The sequence below is a fragment of the Bos javanicus genome, chromosome 1, assembly GCF_032452875.1.
Source record: "Bos javanicus breed banteng chromosome 1, ARS-OSU_banteng_1.0, whole genome shotgun sequence".
NCBI lineage: Eukaryota > Metazoa > Chordata > Mammalia > Artiodactyla > Bovidae > Bos > Bos javanicus.
Window position 1 is genome coordinate 34,330,631 of NC_083868.1, and position 23,680 is coordinate 34,354,310.

The following is a 23,680-nucleotide window of genomic DNA, read 5'->3' on the forward strand; positions in this document are numbered from 1 at the left end:
TGTCCTATTTGAGTCTGTCATTTACTCTTATACATGCTTATACATGTTTTATGTCATGTTGGCTGTACTAATATGTGTTAAATGTAGCAATTTAATTTGAGCTTATAAGGACTTTACAAAAATATATATCTAAAGTTTCATCAGGGATACGCTTAACATTGTTTTCACTTGTAAAGATTATTCAATTAAACTTCTTGTGTTTCTTAGAATTTTTACTAATTCTCAGTATTATGTTGAGTTTCTGCTAGCTTTTACTTAGTGTTTGTAGTATTTTTTCTCTTGTTTCAGAAAAATATTTTAGTATCTGGTAAGTGTTCATTAGGTTTATTCTGTTATGCCGGGTACAAGATTGATAGCTAAAACTTGATGATGATAACTAAAAATCATTAAAAATATCTAGTCTTACTAAAAAAAATCTTGTATTTGATTTAAATCTAAAAGTAGAACAGCTTAAAGATCATTCTTATAACAATGTGTATGAAATGGGTGGAAAAATAATAAAAATGAAGAAAAAAACACTTTATGATAATATATGGCATGTAAAATATGTTATACTTTGCTTTACTTATTGTTTTTCTAAAGATTTTTACAAACAGTAATTCAGATGAAATGTAGCTATTGCGTACCCACAAAATCTCAATGGTAATGTTAAGTTCTATGTGTACAAAGAAATCACTCTGATGGAAAAGGAAATGTTGGTTTAATTTTTTAAAAAAAGATCTACTTATAACAAAAAAAGCCTAATTAATTTCTTCTTCAATAAGTATTTATCAAATACCTGTTATATATATTATAGGAAAAGCACTATGCCAGGGCTAAAATTATGGATATTAAACATATTGTATCTAAACACGAGCAAATTAATGCATTTTCCCCCAAATAATCAGTGCCCGGGCTTAATTAGTTAAGGCATTCATATCTTTTCTGAATATATATACATTAGGTGAAAATAAGAGAAAATATTTTATTTCAAAGTGAAGTGCTTAACAACAATTTTTTATATTTATTCACATGTATCTTAAGTGAATCTTACCGGTTCCATTTTAATCAGCCTGCTAAAATGAAATCAGTTTTCTGCTTTTTCAAATAAATTCATTTTTTAAAGGTTTCCTAAGATGTTCTGTAAACTTTACACCATGAAATTTAAAAATTATAAAAAAAATATATTTTTCCTTTCAAGGAACACATGAATAAATAAACCTCAAAGAAGACAAACACACACACACTCACACACACACACACACACCATTCCCTCTTTCTTTACTTAACAGTTGAAACATCATTTTTCAAATGGCATCAAGATACGTGAAAAGAAAACATTTTATGGGTTAGGCAATTCATAGCATCTATTTTACACAGAAAAAAACAGTAACACTGACATCAAATGTTAGTATAACGTCTATTTTTCCTTGCTAACTTCAGCAAACAACTGGGAACTCAAGACAGTCACCAAGCATGATTAATTTTCTAGTCCATATTTGAGGGACTTGGGAATTTTGTCAATATATAAATATTTTATGATTTTTGTACTCTGCCGCTTATATGTTATATGATATTCACTCAGCCATGCATTACCTATTAAATTAGAGCTTTCAGATGCAATTATATTTTAGTGGAATTCATTTATTTATAAGATGACAAAAGATGTTACAAAATTATCATTTAAAAGATATCATAATAAAAATATGTTGTCTAAGAAAAGCTAAGGACTAAATATTTCCAGCTTGCCAATTTTTTTTAAGTTTATCTGCTTCATCCCTGTCTCTCAGTAATCTTAAGTAAACTAACTATATTTAATCTTATTAGCTTTAAATATCATTTCTTCAGATTTCATAAATATAACATTTACCTCTATCTGTACAGACATATTTAATAAGTTTCCACAAATAAATCACCATTCATATCTCCATTTCTACTCTTTCACCACCCCTGCCATTGCTGAGTTTTCTTCTATATGATAAACATCCAGTTTAAAAATGAAGAATCATAGCTGCAGCTATATTAAAAATCAAGACAAAATAGAACAAAAGAAGCTACTCAAATTGTCAGTTATAACCTTGAGAATTTGCACATCTCTTCAGTTTGTACATGAAATGCATCCTTATGTGCAGGAAGAAGAGCTTCAACCATAGGGAAGAAAGCTGGCAATTAGCAGATCTTGTTACAAATAAGTGTGCTAAAAGAGAGAAACGAGCAAACTTTACCAAACATGGGAAAGACAGAGAATAAGTGAGTCCAGGAGACATCTTTAGGTGTGAGCTGTAGTTCTTCTGTTTACACAGTCTTTGGTCATAGATGTTGAACCAAATTTAACACCTGCATTTTCATCAGAAAAATGAGAAACATTCAATTCTCAGATTGTCTTGAGGATTGGATAATATCTAGAGTTCTGGCAACATAATCAGCACTCAATGTATGACAATTATTGCTTAGTTCTTTTAAGTAAAATGAATATATTCACATTTGCATCATACAATTAATGAAATTGTGTATTTTTCCTATAGTAATTCTAGTTTTGACAAAATTATTTGGTGTTAGTGCACCGATTGCATTTTAATTTCAAACATACTTTTAATTATGTCAAAATCAAATAATAAAATGGCACTAGAACATATGGAACTTACCTATCTTTGAATATAACAACAATTAATAAATTGTCTATGAAGTTCATAATATTTTTGATTTATATCATATATCTAAAATCTGAACATTTTATAGATCTCTCAAACATTTTTCATTACAAAACATCACTGCTATAGCACATTTTCTGCTTATAGAACTTGCAACTTTTTAAGGCTAGTGGCCTGATTAATCCTATCAACTAATTTAGAAGATATATACCTATATATCTGTATCTGTATCTATCTACCCATCCATCTACCCATATATACTTTTTTATGAATTTGGGGTTTTCTTATCACTTTAATAAATTTTTAATGAGATAAACTTTGATGAGTTAAATATGATCAGTTGTAAAATGCTTCCAAATGACCTGATGTGATTTATAGAATTAATATTATTTTTGCATGGTATGCTTACTTTGAAAACATTTTTAAATTTTTAAAATAATTTCTTTATTTATTCACTTATTTTTAGCTGTGCTGTATCTTCCTTGCCATGCAGGCTTTTCTCTAGTTCCAGCAAGCAGGGCCTACACTTTAGTTGCAGTACAAGGGCTTTTTATTGCGGTGGCTTCTCTTCCCTGGTGGCTCAGACGGTAAAGCGTCTGTCTACAATGCGGGAGACCCAGGTTTGAGCCCTGGGTTGGGAAGATCCCCTGGAGAAGGAAATGGCAATCCACTCTACTACTATTGCCTGGAAAATCCCATGGACAGAGGAGCCTGGTAGGCTACAGTCTATGGGGTAGCAAAGAGTCGGACACGACTTCACTTTCACTTTCTCTTGTTGCAGAGCATGGGCTCTAGGGCGTGTGAACTTCTGTAGTTGCAGTGGGCTCAGTCGTTGCAGTTCCCGGGCTCTAGAGCACAGGCTCAGTAGTTGTGGCACGTGGGCTTGGTGCTCCACAACCTGTTGGATCTTCCTGGATCAGGGATGGAACCTGTGTCTCCTGTATTGGCAGTCAGAATCTTCACTACTGAGCCACCAGGGAAGCCCTAAAATTTTTTATCATATAGTATATTTTCAATTTTATATAAACTATCTCATAATCTAGGAATCTTTAACAGCACCCTCATTTACAGATCATGATATAAAGATATTGAAAATTCAGGAAACATGTATGAGACATACTGAAATAAATCAGTGATTATGTCTATTTATCATGATTTTTAAAAGTAGAATTCAAAATTGAAGACTTTGTGCTTACCAAGACAGAAAAACTCCTAAATGCTTACTTATCTGTCTCTGCCTCTATAAGACTGTAAGTAAACTACAGGTGCAGAAATGAAATGACATATATGGAGAAAAGGTATAAAATACCTAATACACTCCCTGTCCTGTTCAAATACTTCACGTATTTCAATGTTTAGATAGGAAAAAAAATCCTAAAAGTGATGATGACATCGTTTATACAATCAATGTAAAAATCCAAATGAATTATTGGTTCAAGTATTGATTTATTTTACATCAGACTTAAAAATGGAAAAATAATTTTTTGTTAATAAAATTGTACAATTTTGCTTATAATCACAACCAATTTGTTAACTATAATGAGGTAATTGGAGTGGACCTTACTTCAGAATGGGCTTCCCTGGTGGCTCAGAGGTTAAAGTGACTTCCCGCAATGCGGGAGACCTGGCTCCGATCCCTGGGTTGGGAAGATTCCCCTGGAGAAGGAAATGGCAACCCACTACAGTATTCTTGCCTGGAGAATCCCATGGACCGAGGAACCTAGTGGGCTACAGTCCACGGGGTCTCAAAGGGCTGGACACGACTGAACGACTTCACTTTCACTTTCTTTACTTCAGAATGGCACTGCAAATTTTTTTCTTTAAAAATACATTTTTTTTAATTTACCAAATCAACTATTATCAAATTATCTACAATCAGAAAAGTATGACCAATATCAAAAAATTTAGAGATGAGTTACTGTTTTGGTCCCAGCCTATCGATAGTGATGCTTTTGGCTATGACTGCTTGAGACGCTTGGCTCAGCTCCTGTTGCTTTTAGGAGCACCTGCAGGCATTTCCTGCACTGAGGCCAATAGGGTTGGACCAGCCCTTGTTCTTAATATGGTCACTGGATGCACTTCAGCAAAAACCAACAGGGAATGTTGAGGAACAAAATTACTACTCACTGATTCTGAAAGACCATCTAGAGAAGTCACGGTTAGAAAGACAGAGAGAACACACAGACTTGGTCTCTGGCTTTATTAGAGTTCAAAGGTGGGGTGTCTAGAGTTTTGTGGACTCACGTCATTATTGTTAAATTTGAATTGTAAGAATGGGAATTAGGCATAGGAAGGGAGAGCCAGTTTGTCAAGGTGATCAGTTGTCTGAGTTCACAGGTGGGGCAGCCTAGTTCCTTACCAGGTTGTTTTGCTAGGCTGACAATACATTTATTCAAGATGGATTTCTTTTGAAGTGTATATCACTGCAATCAAAATCTCAGTTTCAAGCATTAACTTAATATAGGGCTTCTCTGGTGGCTCAGAAGGTAAAGAATCTGCCTGCAATGTGGAATACCTGGGTTCGATCCCTGGGTTGGGAAGAACTCCTGGAGAAGGGCATGGCAACCCACTCCAGTATTCTTGCCTGGGAAATCCAATGGTAAGAGAAGCCTGGCGGACTACAGTCCATGGGATTGAGAAGAGTCAGACACTACTGAGACTAAGCACACAGCACAACTTAATATAAATTCTTCACAATTAAATTACACATTAATTTAGTTAGTTATGTCTGAAAATGTAATATCAAGTAAAATATTTTAAATTATTCAGGTAGAATTGAATGAATTTTAGCATACATCTGCAGTGATTATAGCTCTACTCTAGAATAAAAGGCTGATAATTTTCAGTCCATATGCTGCCCTTATAATTTAAAAATCATACAAATCATACAAAACTTGACTATTTAAATGTTTATAAATCTAGGAATATTGTTTGGCTATTAAATATAATCCTATTAAGTGTAATCCCAAAATATTGCCATTTGAAAGATCTCCCTTCTCTAAAGATTTCTTGAAGCAATCTTAGTGACTTGTGGGGAAAAAAATCATATGCATGAAGCTAAGCTGTGTTCAATGAAAATAAATTGCTGAAGTATTTACTTTGTGCCAGTGTAGAGAAATTGAGATGAATGGTAACATTCAACTCATATTTAATGTGGGCATTTTTAATGAACTATAATTGCCTAAAATGTTGTTTGTGACATAATAGTTTTGTATGCAGATTCCTTTACTTCAATTGTTGTTTCATTTCTCTGGTTTCAAAATAAAATATGCTAACATAAAATAAACACAAATTGCATACCTGAGCACATCAAACCACTGTCTGAAGCATCTATTTAACTATGTCAAGTTAAAAAGCAATAATGATCTGACTTGTGCTTTTAAAGTCTATTTCCTTTATGTCAAAAAAATCTAGTCTATATTTTGTTTTTATTTGGTTTCATTAATGTGTGCCCTCCTCCCTCTTTTGGCATAGATACTTAAAAAATAGAATACAAAGAGATAAAGAAACATTTTTCAGAATACAAGAAAAAAGAATCCTAGCACTGAGAAAGAAAGAGTGGAGTAAAATCATTAAAGCTCTGATTTGTCAGAATAAATGCATTCAAATAGAGCATTTGCAATGGTAAAATATATCATCTTGACACAGTTAAATCCCTAAGTGTGCAAATCAAGAAATTGTTTATGAGCTTGTATTATGAGTGTTTAGCTATTAAAAATGTTTCTGATTTTATTGGTGGTAATAAAACACAATTTGCATGGTGTTGTGAGCTTTTAAAAATTAAGTGTCAATATGTTGGGCTTTTCTAAACTTGGAAAAAATTAAGTAATAGTTCAATCTCCAGATGGTCCATATAGAGGGACCTGCTTATCTGCAAAAAGACAGGGTTCCACATTTAGACTGCTGCTGCTGCTGCTGCATCGCTTCAGTCGTGTCTGACTCTGTGTGACCCCATAGATGGCATCCCATCAGGCTCCTCTGTCCCTGGCATTCTCCAGGCAAGAATACTGGAGTGGGTTGCCATTTCCTTCTCCAATGCATGCATACATGCTAAGTCGCTTCAGTTGTGTCTGACTCTGTGCGACCCTATGAACAGCAGCCCACCAGGCTCCTCAGTCCACAGGATTCTCTATGCAAGAATACCTGAGTGGGTTGCCATTTCTTCTCCAAGTGAAGTCGCTCGGTCGTGTCCGACTCTTTGCGACCTCATGGACTGTAGCCTATCGGACTCCTCCGTCCATAGGATTTTCCAGGCAAGAATACTGGAGTGGGTTGCCATTTCCTTCGTGAGGGGAACTTCCCGACCCAGGGATCGAACCTGGGACTCCCACATTGTAGGCAGACGCTTTATCATCTCAGCCACGAGGGAAGCCCATTCCAAGTAGCTAAATTTCCATTAATCTTTTACAAAACGATAATTATATAAAGTTGACTCTTTCAAAATTAAATATGTGAAACATAGTTCTTAATGGAAATAAGATATTTAAAGTGCTTCTTGCTTGAAAAGAATAAGCACAGTATATACTTTGGAAAGAATAAGCACAATGTACGCTCACTATCAATCTTGTTATAAGTACCATACTGATAATACTAAAGGTAGTGACTACAGGTCAGACACGGGTGGGAGTGTTGACTCGGGGTCCTGGTCTCTTTGTCAGCTACGACCCACACATTGGAATAGCAAAAGTGTTTCAGATTAGGTTATTCCATGAGAGCCCAAGATGCTAAAGCTATTCTTTTTATTCTAATAGATCTTCCTTGGAGTAAGAATCCCTTGTTATGTATAACCATTTCTGAAACTAAATGGAGCATTTGCCTTGGACTAGTATGAAGTTGAACTCTGGCAAAGTTTGAAAATCTTTAAATATTTTCTTATTCTTTATGACAGTGAGGAAATATTTGAAGAAACTAGTATTCATATTTTTTTTTCCCCATACCACCTAGTAAGGGAAGCAGAACACTTATGTTCTATTCTATTTTCCAAGAGCATTCTTATGACTTGTACAATTTAAAATATCAAACATTTTTAAGAGTTTCATTTTAAGCTTATTTATTTCTTTGGCTTTAATCAATTTAAACAGAAATCTCTGTACCATTAGTTTATATTTCTTTTAAATAAACAGTCCTATTAATATTGTTTCTACTTCTATGACTATGGGAGTGTCTTAACTGATTTTATGGTAATCTAGATTTAATATAATTTAATAATGTATACATTTCCTGCAAAACAACCTCTAAGAAAGAAAATGTTTTGTAGTAGAATATGTGCCATTTTCTTGAATTCATTTTATATAATATGCAAGTACATATAAATATTAATTTTAAAATTTCCATAATTATTATATTCCAGAAAGCACATCACATAAAATATTAAGACTAAATGAGTTACTTATTATTAGGAGTATAATTTGTCTTTTATTTTAAAATTTTGCCTACATATATGAATAAATGTATTTCCAGAACATCTCTGAAATTATTCTTAAAATCATTAATAAACTAAACTGGTTGTATCTTTCTTACTAGCCAATGAATTAAATTTATGAGCTGTGCCTTTGAAGCTGAAAAGATTGCCGGCATTGCCCTTGCTTCTTTGACACTCCACATGAAACACAGTTAATAACCTCCTGTGTAAGCTTGGAGAAACACTGAATTGATACTAATTATACCAACTTTGGGATAGAAGGTGACCTTGACTTCAGCTGAAACTTTCTGCCAGGACAGTAAATAAGAGCAAATGCCACAAAGCATGATTTCTAAAAAGGGTCTAACGCAATCTATTAAAATATAAGTTCATGAAATTGCAGTAAGTACTGGGATAATTGTAATATTTTAAAACACCTCTTGCTTCAATAATAAGTAGTTTCTTATTTCTTTAGATTTCAAATAATCTCCCATTAGATTTCTGTACTCATTTAAATTAAGCTATGGCCAGAAAATTAAAAGCTACTTGATGCAAAGTATATGTAAGGTGATTGCAGGGCAAGGAGACAGATTTTTCCAAATAGCTTCTCAAATACATACATAGTATTTATACAATTTTAGTATCAGAATTGCTTATGCTGAAGTTGTGATAACACTGACTCTTAGCTAAAGGAATGTCTTTATAAAATTATTAAGAAAAATGACTAAGAAAAAGCAATTGTCCCAGTTAGGTGCACAGGTTTAAATTATTGCCAGGAAACCTGTCAAGACCAATGATATGTAGTAGTTTCACATAAAAATCTGAGTTCATAGTGTTAAAAGAGAGTCAATAAAGTTACTATAAATGCTAAGAGATGAGTAAGAACAGAAATTAAACTTTCTTCACCAATATTGTTTAAAGAATTACATTAGTGTAAAGGGAATTCTGTTCAAAATGTTCAATAAAATAAATGGGAATACCCAATTTAAAACCGGTTATTTTTCACTTTAGAAAAAGAGATGAACTCAAATATTCCCAGGCCCTTTTATTTTACCCATTAGTAAGCAAGGAATGCTAATCAATGAAAGCTTAAGTAGGAAAGGAGAAATGAATTTTGAATTAACATGAAGAATTGCATTAGATTCCCTGAGAAACATTTTTTTTTCCCCTCAAAAGCATTTGAACCATTTTTGATGTGTAAAACCAAGATTTTGTAGTAAAGAAGTAAGGTGATCTTCAAGGATAGTCTGTGTCAAACTAGGAAAATTACGATGGTCTTAATAATTTTATTTCCCCTGAAGGTATGTTTCCTAAATACTGATTATAAGATTATTATTTTTTACTCATTTAGACTGTGTGTGACTCAGGATATCAGCAGGAACTGACGGCAGTCCTGAAAGGTAGCTAAAGGGTTTTAAACCAGGACACTTTCACAGAAATACAGGCAGAATTTGGAGAACTCATAAAGGAGAAGAGCAATCAAACCTGTAATAGCAAAATGCTGTTAACCAGCCCTGGGCCTGAAAGACCAAAGGAGTGAACAGGTTATCCTGGTCAGAGAAGAACTGGAGCCAGAAAAGGGGCTGTGTTTGCAAAGAGAGGTAGTCAAAGGATACAGCACAGGGATAAATTTCAGATCTCCCTCTCTTCTCCTGCCTTCTAGGAACTTTCCATTAATTGAATACTTCTGAAATATCAGAGATTAAGTAACTTAAGTGGAGCAGTGCAGGGAAGTCAGATTTCTAGAGCACAGTTGAAGGCAAAAAAAAAAAAAAAAAAAGGATGAAGGATGGACTTGGGGACCAAATATAGCATAAAGAGTGGAAACATATTTAGAACCATCTAATTTGCTTAGAATAATTTATCTAATTTGTCCACTAAGGGTGATTAAATGTTGGATTTTATTTTAGGTTTGGATTTCTCTCACAGGCATGCACAGTACAAGTATATAATAGAAAACAAGCGATGGAGCTAGAAATGATGGTAAAACAGCAGCCTTCCCAATTCACTTTATATGTGATTTTCCTCTCCAAGCTAAAGTTAGAAAGAGACAACACTTTAGATGATAGAGGGCAGATTATGAAGCTTGATAGAGTTGGCTTTGTTATTAGACACAAAGAAATCTAAAAATAGATATGTAATATTTAACTTACTTCAAAAGAGAAAATCATTTTTAATCTTGATGTAAAGAGTATCCATTTAATTCATTGAGTAAGTAGCGAGAGATTCCTCATTTGAAATATTCTCAAATTTATGTGTATGGATGCAGACTATTTCTTTTGTTTGAATTAAGAACCTTGAAAACATTAGTTGCAAGAGGAAAAGTTCTAAAAATGAGCTAGCCGTAAATTAATAATAAGCTGATACAGATATGTCTTATTAGCTTTCTATTTAAGGTATTTTCATGTCACAGAGACAAATAATTTTCTGTCCTGAGATAATAGCTTTTCAGAATAGAAAATCATTTTCTTGAGAGAAGAATTTAGAAAGAGTGATCACAGTTTTTAATATATAATGTTATGTATCTCCCTTTGATGTCTTTAAAGTATGTGTACATTATTAATTTAGTTAAGTTGGTAGATTGGAAACATGTAAAATAAAAGCAATTCAGCTTGTTTTTACTCTAAACTATACTCGTTCGCCCAGGCTATAGCTGTATTCCTTGGCATTTTACCACAAACAGGCCAGAACGTTTAGTTCAGAGTAGGATATTAGAATAGTTTTTCAAAAGGACCAAGAATGACAGTCTAATTTTTCTGGTATCTCTAGTTATTCTATCACCATGTTTTGAGAGTTAGTTGGCTGGCAATCAAGCACTGCATCTCAAAATGCTGCTTTAGGGAACCAAAAATCAATCTTCATATATGCCATTACCTTCTCCCTATATATATATATATATATATATAAATTTTTTACTCTTGCAACTTAAATCCAGATATATTCCATCTTAATTCCAAGTTGGAAAAAAATGATATGTACATGAAAAGGAAGTTCTAAGGGCTCATTTTGCTACTTCATATTCATACTTCACGGGTGGCGCAATGGTAAAGAATCCTCCTGCCAATGCAGGAGACACAAGAGATGCAGTTCAATCTCTGGGTCTGGAGCTATAGCCCACGGGGTTGCAAAGAGTCAGACTTGACTAAGCACACATTTTCATATTTCTAATTTCTCCATTCAGTTTGGTAATATATCAGTGTAGGATTTTTCCTCGATAATTCATCAATGTGGGGTTTTTAAAGTAATGATTTTAAAGAAATGATTCTTTGCTAAAAACTGAAAATAGTGCACAACCCAATATTGATTACTAGGTTAACAAAATATGCCACATCTGGACTCAATATGAGATGGTAAAAGTAACTTCTGAGCACAGAATATTTTTCTGGCCCCCTGACTTGACCTCTGGACATGCGATCTCAGGCAAGTAAATTCATTTCTTCTTACCCTAGTGGGCACTGTGAATTCTAAGGTGTTTCTCAAGTTTGGGTCCTCCACCAGGATTTCAGAAACCAGTACAATTTCTGGTATTTTAAAATGAGAACTTGTAGATAAAATCCCTTTTCCATTTGAAATAGTGTCAGTAATGTACTTAACATAATTCTTCTCTTCCAACTTATTTCTGTTTGAATGTTTTGAAAAGCTAAAAGATTAGAGATGAATTATCAGACTCTGACCTTAATTCAGAAAACTAAGATAATGGCACTTGGTCCCAGAACTTCATGGCAAATAGATAGGGAAACAGGGGAAACAATGACTGACTTTGTTTTTCTGGGCTCCAAAATCACTGCAGATGGTGATTGCAGCCATGAAATTAAAAGACACTTTCTCCTTGGAAGGAAAGTTATGACCAACCTAGATGACATATTAAAAAGCAGAGACATTGCTTTGTCCACAAAGGTCCGTCTTGTCAAGGCTATTGTTTTTCCAGTGGTCATGTATGGATGTGAGAGTTGGACTATAAAGAAAGCTGAGCGCCGAAGAATTGATGCTTTTGAACTGTGGTGTTGGAGAAGACTCTTGAGAGTCCCTTGGACTGCAAGGAGATCCAACTAGTCCATCCTAAAGAACAGTCCTGGGTGTTCATTGGAAGGACTGATGTTGAAGCTGAAACTCCAGTACTTTGGCCACCTGATGCAAAGAGATGACTCATTTAATAAGACCCTGATTCTGGGAAAGATTGAGGGCAGGAGGAGAAGGAGATGACAGAGGATGAGATGGTTAGATGGCTTCACTGACTCAATGGACATGGGTTTGGGTGGACTCCAGGAGTTGGTGATAGACAGGGAGGCCTGGCGTGCTGCAATTCATGGGGTTGCAAAGAGTCGGATACGACTGAGCAACTGAACTGGACTGAACTGACCTCAGTATTTGGTATTTGGCCACTGTTTCCTAGCCATATGCTTATCTCTACTTTCATTACTTTAATTTGCACACTCATTTCCCTCCAGTATTTTCTCAGAAACTTTATATACACCTGAACATTGTCCTATCTGTAAAATTTCCAACATCATGGTATATTAGTAAAATAAATATTGAGTTCTAGCTGTAATGTCCATAAAACTAATGTATATGGTCTATTTTTACAGTTCTTCAACTGATTTCAGGTCTCTCATGATCAATTACTTTGTAGCCAAAATTCACAGCTTAGACAAACTTTCTGATGCTCTTTTCTATTATGGTTTGATATCCATGTTCATTGAATTAAAATGATTATTGAAAAATGATGAAAATCATGGCTTCTGGACTCACATTATCTGGGCTCTTTTTTCCACTTTGATGTCCCAGGTATGTGGCCTTCCTTAAACTCTCTGTGCCTCTATTTCCCAAGCTAAAAGGGATGGTAAATTATAATAGTATCAACCTTATAATGTAGTTTTTAAAATTAAATATGTTTATATACACAACTGAGCGACGTCACTTTCACTTTTTACTTTCATGCATTGGAGAAGAAAATGGCAACCCACTCCAGTGTTTTTGCCTGGAGAATCCCAGGGACGGGGGAGCCTGGTGGGCTGCCGTCTATGGGGTCGCACAGAGTCGGACACGACTGAAGCGGCTTAGCAGCAGCAGCAGCAGCATACACTTAATGTATTTCAAAAGTGCTTTACTCATAACAAGTACTCAGTAAGTGTTATATTTTATAATGTTTATTATCAACTTTCTTCCAATTAACCAACTAAACAATATAGGACAAAAATGGCTGAACCTTTGTGAATAGCAATGAGATTAACTGGCAATTGCTAAGTGAAGGCTATAATGTATGGTCGATAGATCATCCTTTAAATCATGTAAATCCTCTTCAAAATCTAAAACTTAAGGATTTGTCATGTGATTAAAGTGAATAAGATAAAGCAGAGTCCCACTGCAATTGTTTATTATTCAGTTCAACCTATCAATTGTGAAATGAGAAACATTTTTTAAATAAAAGTAATTTAATTTATAATTAGCTTTCTAACAACATATTAACAGGCATTTAAATGTTCTTCAGTAGCAGAAACATCTAGGTTGGATCCCTGGTCCATGGTATGTGAGTTATACCTTAAGTTCCAATTTCCTTATCTCTAAAATGATTACATTATTTACTCATAAGGTTATTGAGTATTGATTTTCTGGTATTGTTACAATATGGATGATTTGCTAAATATGGAGGATGTATCATTACAATATATGTTGAAGTTATATACTATTAATCATTTTTAGAATTCAGGCTTGTTAATTTCAAATGATACCATTTTCATGTTAAAATATTTTATTACCAAAATTAGTATAACTTTATATTCATCTTTGATATATTGACCTAATGAAGCCACTTAGCATAAAACAGCCCATTAATGAATTCAGTTGATTAAAATATATTTAACCTCCTCCATTAAATTAAAGAACTCTATAAAATGTTAGGGAAATTACCTAAACACATTCAAAATTTAGCAGACTTACTTCTCATTGATTACTTAAATTTCAATTTTTTCTTATCTTCCTAGTAATTCTAAAACATTTTTCTATGTTTCTCACTTTAAACAAGTTTGTCACAGATAAATTAGTTTAAAAACTGTTAAACAAAATTAAGGAAAAGATTGCTCTTTATTTCAGATGCTTGAGACAAACTGCTGCATTTTATAAATATTATCCTAGGAAAATTTTAATATATATATATATGTTTAATATTTATTAAAAATTGTTTATGTGAAACCATTTTGCATTTTCTTCATCACTTTTATATTATTAGTATCTTACTATGTGAATGATTCTAATTCCACATCTCTTTTGATTTTTTGACCTTCTTCATGTAAAAGGACAAATTTTCTTTGAAACACCTATACCTGTGTAGAGTTCTGGTTACTATTCTTTCAGAATACACAGATAACAGACATGCTCAGTCGGTTCAATACTGACCAAATCTTTGGAACCCTATGGACTGTACCTTGTCAGGCTCCTCTGTCCATGGGATTCCCCAGGCAAGAATACTGGAGTGGGTTGCCATTCCCTTCTTTAGGGGATCTTCCCACCCCAGGACTGAACACACATCTCTTGTATCTCTTGCATTGGCAGATAGGTCCTATATCACTAGTGCCACCATTTTCTGAGATAAAATTCTTCTTCATAAAATTTAGCAAATACACTTTATATGTTAGTTTCTGTACATCCCTACCTCAACCTGACAGGACCTCATTTTTAAATCTGAACAAAACATTATTGGGTTTAGTTATTTTACTGGCTTTTCCTGAATATCAGTTTTAGCAATGTATTAGTTAAAACAAGGTAAAGGATTTCTTCTGAAAATCCTGTCCTTACACTGTTGATCATCCCCACTATTCTTAATCTCTCCTTTACCCCATCCTAGTCCCTTTTTATCATCAAAGTGGAGCTGTAATTGTTTTATCTTTCTTCCATAGATGACCTCTCTAGAGTCTATCCAAGGCCTAGGCTGTCACGTTCTTCTGTCAGTGCAATTTGACTTTAAAATGAAAGTGTTCTTTGAAATTACACCTAACGGCTTAAGTGTTCAAAAACTGAAGGGAAAATCTTTCAAAGTTTGATCAATGAGATACAAAGAAGATAAAACAACATAAATATAATTACCTGAATAAAGAATTAATTTAAGCCTCCAGGATGAACCCTCAGTGAAAGCTCATTGTATTATTTGCATAACTAAAACTTGATTTTGTTATTAGAACCATTAAATTTAACATCTTCTTGACTATATAGCCACAATCTGTAAACCAGGAGTCATAATTATAAGTGTGAGAACTGTCTATTATGATAAAGTACTGCAAATATATCTTTCTCATCACTGTTCTATTTTTTTAAACCTTATTTCAAACTGCCATTGGCCAGGAATCAATCATTAATATTTTTAATTGGGAAAAGAAAAACATTAATATTCTAAGAAAATCCCCAATAAAATACATTAGTTTTTTTTTTTTTTTTAATGGGGTATTTTTTTTAATTTAGTCAATTGAACTTTTGCCTCCATAGTATTTGGTTAATATAAGTCATCTATGTAATATTGAAATTATGATTTAATAATTTAAAATGGAGTGAAGGTGATGTTTTCACACTCCTTAAACCATTCATCATTAGTTTTGTTTTTTGCTTTTCAGGTACTTTTAAAAATAGTCATTAAAGTCCATGATCTGGTCTTTATTTGATCAGTAGGAAAACTAGTATATCAATGAATCCAGGGAAATCAAGCCCTTAGAAAAAAACAAATATATAATTTTTCATCAATTCATTCTTTATATACTTGTTTGAACCTTTATTTTACAATAAACATTCAGTAATGATAAGTAGTATACGAGGTCTACTTTTCACTGAAAAAAACACGTAACTTGAAAGAAGAGAAAGGTGAAATGAGTATTAAATGAAGAAGCTTCTTAACCTAGTGATCTCACCAGATATAGACAGGATAAGCATAATTAAAATAATTATGATATTGTAGTAGAGAAGCATACATGTGTAATTCTTGCAGGTGATGCATGCATGTTTCACTTCTGTTTTGAGATACTCCTGTTTTCATAGAGATAAAACAAATAGAATGACAGTTTAGATTTTGTTATTTCTGCAGCTAATTTTCTAAATTTTGACACTTTTTAATGACATTTCTGGCAAGTACAATTTGACCTTCTATGAGAACCTAGGGAATAAGGCTTCCTCACTTCCTCCAACAATGCTTTTATCTGGAAGATTTGTGTCTTCAAATGCAATTAAGCTTTGGAAATGTAAAAGATGAAGGGAAGAGTAGAATGTGCAAAGCAACATTTTAGATACATTTTAGATGCAGTGTTACACACTCAGTTTGGCTAGCATTAAGCATAAGTGAACTCTGGGAGTTGGTGATGGATAGGGAGGCTTGGCGTGCTGCGATTCATGGGGTCGCAAAGAATAAGACACGACTGAGCGACTGATCTGATCTGAAGCATAAAAAGGAAGCACTGATGAAAGATAAGTCTTCAATATTAATCCATGCATTTATTGAGTCAATAAGTAGTTATTCTATGACCAGAAAGGAGCAAATTATAGGAAATTTTGTAGGTCATACGTAAAAGTTTAGAGTTTACTCAAGAGGTTATGAGCAATAATTTAAAATGAAGAAAGTTTAGATTAGTCTTTTGAAAGATCAGTCTGAAGGGTGTGATGGTAGGTGATTGAGGAAGACAGAAAAGGCAGGAAGCCATTGAAGAAATCCAGGTAATTACAAATGAGGACTTGGAGACAAGCAGGTGCCAAAGGCATGGAGGAGAGGGAAAGGCCAAGAGATTTGGGAAAGTAAATCTGGTAGATTTTGTAAGTGATGAGGTAAAAAATTTTATGTAAAAGGGTAGGAAATAACAAAATGGCTCCCAGGATTTCAACTTGGATTCTGGGGTATTTGGTGTACTTTATCAGAGTAAAGAATAAAAGATAGGTGTTTTAGGGGGAAATGAGACATGTTCCATTTTAATGTTGCATGAGATGTTCCATGAGAAATGTTCTCATTTAAATGAGATATGTTCCGTGTTTTTACATTTAAACATGTAATTTTAAAAATACCTTTCCAAGAGCTAAGTGAAATTGTTTAATTACTAACTAGAACATAGGATATAAATTATCCAGGATAGAAATACAGATTTTAGACAGACTTTTCTATAGGTGAAGTGTAAGCTTTTGATTAAATATAACTTTTATTAAAATTATATTTTATTAAAAGTGTAAATTAAAAAAGAGAAGAATGCTGAAGTTTATACTCTGATACTTAAAAAGCAAAATGAAAAACAAAAAAAAGGATCTAAAGATTATGTTAAGAAATACAAAGATGCAAAGTTGTGGCCAGAGTGGTGAGATGATGTCTGGTGAGCCTAGGGTGTGAAATTCTTAGGGCTATCAGGGAGGTCCAGAGTGCCAAATGACTCAGAGAAGCCAAGTGTGATAGCACATGAAGTGGATTTTTGTTTTTCTTTTGATTTACTGGGAGATTTTAATGAATTTTGAAAAAGCACTTTTAATGAAATGGTTGCATAAAAGTCAGATAATAGAATTTGAGAAGTGAATGGGAGGTAAAAGGTAAAGAAAGTCAGTGTAATCTATCAAGAGCGTTGTCTGAGAAGAAAAGTAGAGATACAAAGCAGATAGAAGGCAGAATAAAGTCAATTACCGTTTTTGAAGAATAATATAAATATAGCACTTCTTTTTAATGGTTAAGAATAGAGCTAGGAAAAAAAGAGAAGTTGAAAAAAAATTTTTTTAAACAGATAAGCAGATAAAATAAATCCCCAAATATTGAAAATGTCATGATTTTATATATTTGTAGATATATCTATAAAATCTAACATTATTTTAAAATATAATATGCTTTATATGTTATATCTGACTGTAAGCATTACTGTTGATCACATAAGACCCTCTGTACAATGAGACTGAGGAGAGAAGATAATAATAATGGGCAGATACCCATTATTATTATATCATACCCAAACAGATACAGTTTGCCAGCAATGGGAAGTATTTTTAGGAAAAGTGGAAAATAGAGATCTTACTTAATGGCCTGTGTTTTATCTATAAAGTAGGAGAGACAATTTTCCAAGATAGAAAAAAAAAATTGCATAGAAGGGATCTTTCAGAAAGCAGTGAAGTTTTGAAATGAATGCCTTAGAAATTAAAAAAATATATATACATTGAGAGGAACACATTGCTGTTTCTGGGAAACATGTCTTCCTTTTTTCCACAAATAATTATCATCTATTCCTATCAGACACTATGCTAAACTTTGGGGACTGAATAAAAACAAAGTAGAGAGTCAATGTCTTTTTTTTTTTTTTTCTGGCCACATTGCATGGCTTGTGGGATCTCAGTTCCCGAACCGGGGATTGAACCCAGGTCACAACACTGAAAGCCCAGAATCTTCACCACTAGGCTACCAGAGAAGTCTCTGTAAATGCCTTCATAAATGCTATTTAAAATATGTACAGCACTCTCTTGCTTTGCTCCAAGAAGTCCTCATAGGTAATCTTCCTCAGGAAGTGATATTTGCTGGATGTGAAGGATTTGTGCAAGATATGATGTTGAGGAATGAAAAGACAAGGATGAAGAAGAGTATTTCGAGAACAGGATGTAGCCAGTACACAAGTCCTGAAGTGAAGAGGAAGGTAGCTATTCAAAAAAATCCAGAAAGGGTACCCCTGGGACTGGAATGCAGATTGTCAAAAGAACAGAATGAAAGTAAGTGGTAGTTAGTTGGGTTAGATCCTGCAGAGCCTTAAACTTATTTTTAGGATTTGAGCTTGTATCCTAAGAATAACAGAAGAAAATAAAAAATGGAGAAAAGTAGGAAGGGAAGGGAGAATAGGAGGGAAATAAGAAGGAAAAAGGAAACCAACGAGTTTTAGGCAAAAAATAATATTGACACTATAATCAGATATATATTTCTGGCTATAGGGGAACAAATTTATGAGATGGGCAAGAGAGGACAGTGGGAGAAAGGTTAAGGACCTATTCTAATGAGAGGTGACAGCGGTTGAGACAAGGCTGTTAGAACTACTGACAGAAAGGTGGAATAATTTAACATGTAAATCTGCAGTTTTTCTAATTCTTTGGTTCTATGGACTAAAGAACAGGATGTCACAAGCTAGGTTACCAAACATATATGTTTTTAGAGAAACACTATTAACAGATGGTGGAAATATTTACTGAGATAAGAAACATTGGTGATAGAAGTAGAACTGTGAGCTTGTTTTAAGTATATTAAGCTTGTATATTTGATATCTCTAAGTAGAGGCATAATATTGAACACATGATTAAATATACAGATTTGGAACTCAGAGTAGTTATCAGGTGTATGTGCATGCATGCTCTCGCTCTAGTCATGTCTGACTCTTTGCAACCCCATGGACTGTGGCCCAGCAGAGGATTCTCTAGGGAGGAATACTGGAGTGGGTTTCTATGCCTTCCTCCAGCAGATCTTCCCCACCCAGAAATCGAATCTGTCTCTCTTACATCTCCTGCATTAACAGGTGGGTTCTTTACCACTAGCACCACCTGGGAAGCCCATTGGGTGTATAGAATCAGTTAAAGCTGAGCTTGGGATCATGTAGAAAGAGTATATAATGAGCAGAAAATTCAGTGTTCAACTGGGATTGGATTCCACGAACTTGTAGATGTTCAAAATTACAATTTTTTAATTGTTATTCTTGGATTTCTGAATAGGCCATGTTTTAAATGAATGTACAGATTCTTTATTGAAGAAGCAAAGACACTGATATTATGCAAGCAAAGTAAAAGGAAGAGATCAAGTGTTCTAAAGAGTGATGATTTTTAATAAAAAGTAGAATAATGGTCTAAACAAACAGATGGGCTTAATAAGAGGAGTAGAGAGTGAAAGTAAAGGAGTATAGTATCTCAAAATTAAGAGCTTGTTGGCAAATAAAGACTATTAGAATTAAAAATCTGAAGTGGAAAACATCTAGGTATTTCAGAGGGTGGCCATGTAAATGGTTTTCCCAGCTGCTATTCAGTCAGAATGAGAAAGGTTTTGAAGCAATGAAATAATAGTTAGATTAGAATTTAATATTTAATACTAGGATATGCAAGTCTGGAGCTATGAGTTTGTAAGCCATTGGTATAGAGCTATGGACTTCTGGATGTCTCTTTCAGTTGGATATGGGAATTTCCCAAGGTCATTATAGGATTTTGATTAGAAAAGTAAATTGTGAACTTGATAGAAAAATTGTTCAAGAAAATTGGAAGTTTTATCAGTGAGTTAGGAAGAGATATGAGTGGATGGCAGAATGAGTCACCAAGAAGGAGAGAAAGAATCTAAAATATTGATGGACCTTGAATTGCTTATTTAATCCAGGACACTTTTATCTTAATGGAAATGTATCTGGGACAATTAATTATTAATCACGTAAGCATGGATACAAAGATATAAAAAACATAAAGAGTCAATTTCGTCAGCCTCTATTTGCTTGATGTGCTGCTTCCACAATGTATACCTTTTGAATAAACAAGTTCTTCAGTCCCCAAGAATTCATGGTACATTTATGAATTAACATAGAAGAGTCTATTCTTTGGGCTCTTCTTACATTTTGACACTGCACTATTTGTTAACACACATTTTTCACAGAGTAGAAAGATGTATTAATTTTATGCTTTTCTTAAGTACAATCATTATTCCATTGTACTTCCTGAAGGTGATACACAGGTCACCTTGATGCAAGTTCACTCTCCTACTTGGAGATCACCCTTCAGAACGACATGATCTCCATGGTCTCTTAAGACTACAAATCAGATTCTCCTGGGGAACTTTCTAAAATTAAATTTTAACTTTATTTTTAATATATAGATCTATGGTTGACTCATAAAAACTGTGATTTTTAAAACTATCTGGAGCAGAAAGATTTAATGGCAACCCACTCCAGTACTCTTGCCTGGAAGATCCCATGGGCGGAGGAGCCTAGTAGGCTGCAGTCCACGGGGTCGCGAAGAGTCGGACACGACTGAGCGACTTCACTTTCCCTTTTCACCTTCATGCATTGGAGAAGGAAATGGCAACCCACTCCAGTGTTCTTGCCTGGAGAATCCCAGGGACGGGGGAGCCTGGTGGGCTGCCGTCTATGGGGTCGCACAGAGTCGGACACAACTGAAGCGACTTAGCAGCAGCAGCAGTTCAAAGTTGGTTCATAAATGGGATACTTTAAAATAATGTTTCAGTGTTTTCATTTTATTCTCAAAGTTTAGATTTCCATTAAATTTAATACAATATTGTAAAGTAATTAGCCTCCAGTTAAAATAAATAAATTCATATTAAAAAAATTTATAGATGCCTTGTTCTCCCCTCCATCTACTACCTACAGCAGGTTTCTACTTGCTTGTCATCAAATGCATAATGTTATCATTGTTTAGTGCAAGAAAATTGAAATGTTATTTGAAAACAAAAGGTTTAAAGCAATATATTAGTCTTTATTTATTTATCCTCTCTATCTCAGACCAATGTAAAAAGACATTCTTCCATTTAAAGAATGTTTGTGTAGCCAACAGCTTTAGAAGATAGAGACAATATCTCCCTCTTGGCAGACAGCTGGTTTACTGGCCAGCTCAGTCAAGATGATGTCTGCTTGAGGGCAAATGGCAGATGTGGGGCAGTCTTCTTCCAGGCCATTACAAAAGACTGGGGTATCTTACCTCAGCTGATAAATTCATACTGTGTGCCAGAACACCCAGGAATCCACTGCTCACTGCAGCCATGGCACTTAGAGTGGAAGAGAAATCAGGGCAAGCTGCAGTGCTTGCAAGCTGCTGAATGACAATCCATTCCTTTGTCTCTAACCCCAGAGCCTCAGATCTTCTGCCAGCATCTATGAGGCTGTGACAAGTTAACTTGTTAGCTTGTGAGAAGGATAAAATCTGAGAACATTCATAGTTCTCGACACAACCATAATTAAAAAGTAAGAACACTACCTTGTAGAATTTTTGTGACTGTAATATTGCTATGAGTATACTGAAATAATAAATGTAAAGTGTTTAGAATAATGCCTGTTATATGTGGAATAATATCAAAACACCTTATCGACTAATAATACTGGTATTAATAGCTGCAGAACTACCTCCACTCTCTGAATCACTCACAGATACATGGCAAAAACACACTAAAATTTCATGTCTTAAGTAATGAACCCTAACTTAAAACTCTCTTGTCACATTATATTGGGACAAACTCCAGTAACTACTAAGACCAGTCCGGTAAAGTAAGTTAGTAGGAACTGTGTCAGAGTGAGGAGAAAAACTGTCTTCAGAAGGGAGCAGCCTGTGTTTTCTGCTGATTGTTGCTATGCAGGAAAACTGTAAGTCAAGTGCTGTCAAATTATCTGACTTTAAAAGATAGTCCATAATCTTACAATGTACAATCTTTATGGATAAATTTACTTTCATGTATATTTTCAGCCCATGGGTTCAAAATAAAATATGTCTATGGGCCAGATGCAGACCATGTCACCTTTTCTCTAGCAAGAATCAAACTCATAGAAGAAGATGAGATCTGTTGTTACCAGAGGCAGGGGTGAGGTGGAAGGGAAAACGGATGAAGGTAGTCAAAAGGTATGAACTTCCAGCTGTAAATAAAGAAGCACTAGGGATATAATATACAACATGATAAATAAAATTAATACTGCTTGGGCTTCCCTGGTGGCTCAAATGGTAAAGAATCTGCCTGCAATGAAGGAGGCCTGGGGTCGATCCCTGGGTTTGGGAAAATCCCTTGTAGAAGGGAACAGCTACCCACTCCAGTTTTCTGGTCTGGAGAATTCTGTGGACTGTGTAGTCCATGGGGTCTCAAAGAGTTGGACACTACTGAGTGACTCTCTCACTCCATTATTCATAAAACTTGAGAGTAAATCTTGAGTTTTTCTCACAAGGAAGAATTGTATATTTTTTTCTAGTTCTTTAATGTTTTATCTATATGAGATGAAAGGTGGTCCTTAATCTTATTGTGATCCTCTTTTCATGATGTACATAAGTCAAACTATTACACTGTGCACTTTTAATTTATATAGTGCATGCTCAGTCGCTCAGTTGTATCTGATTCTTCGCAGCCCCATGGACTATAACCCACCAGGCTTCTGTGTCTCTGGGATTTTCCAGGCCAGAATAGTGGAGCGGGTTGCTATTTCCTACTCCAGGGGATCTTCCCTACTCAAGAACTGAACCCAATCTCTAGAATCTCCTGTACTGGCAAGAGGATTATTTTCATCTCTGAGCCATCTGAGAAGCTCCAAATTTACATAGTGCTGTATGTTAATTATATCTCAATAAAACTGGAAGAAGAAAAAAAAAAAGAATTACAAGGAGTATCCAAATTCTCTTATAACTGCACTAGATAGGAAGGAAGATTATAGTTAGTGAATGATAGAATTGATGGAGAATCTTGCAAAAGAGAAAACAGAACAAAAAAGAAATAAAAACCCAAAATATTCCTTTATACTTTTTTAAATGTCAAAATAAGTAAGATTCTAGAAAAAAAAATGGCGTATGATTTACACATTGCTATTTACATGGTACTTGCTTTTTATCACAGCAGATACTGAAACCCCAGATTCACAAAGTAATGGCACCACAGAGAGGAATGTGGAGCGATCTAATATTGAAACCCTGATCTATCACTGGCTACTAGTTCATGTGA

General features: G+C 34.3%; 1 protein-coding gene across 5 annotated transcripts in view; it reads left to right on the forward strand.

Annotated features, from left to right (window-relative positions):
- Positions 1–23,680, forward strand: part of CADM2 (cell adhesion molecule 2) — a 1,278,284-nt gene that overhangs the window by 1,192,191 nt on the left and 62,413 nt on the right. The gene's annotated exons all lie outside the window — the stretch shown is intronic.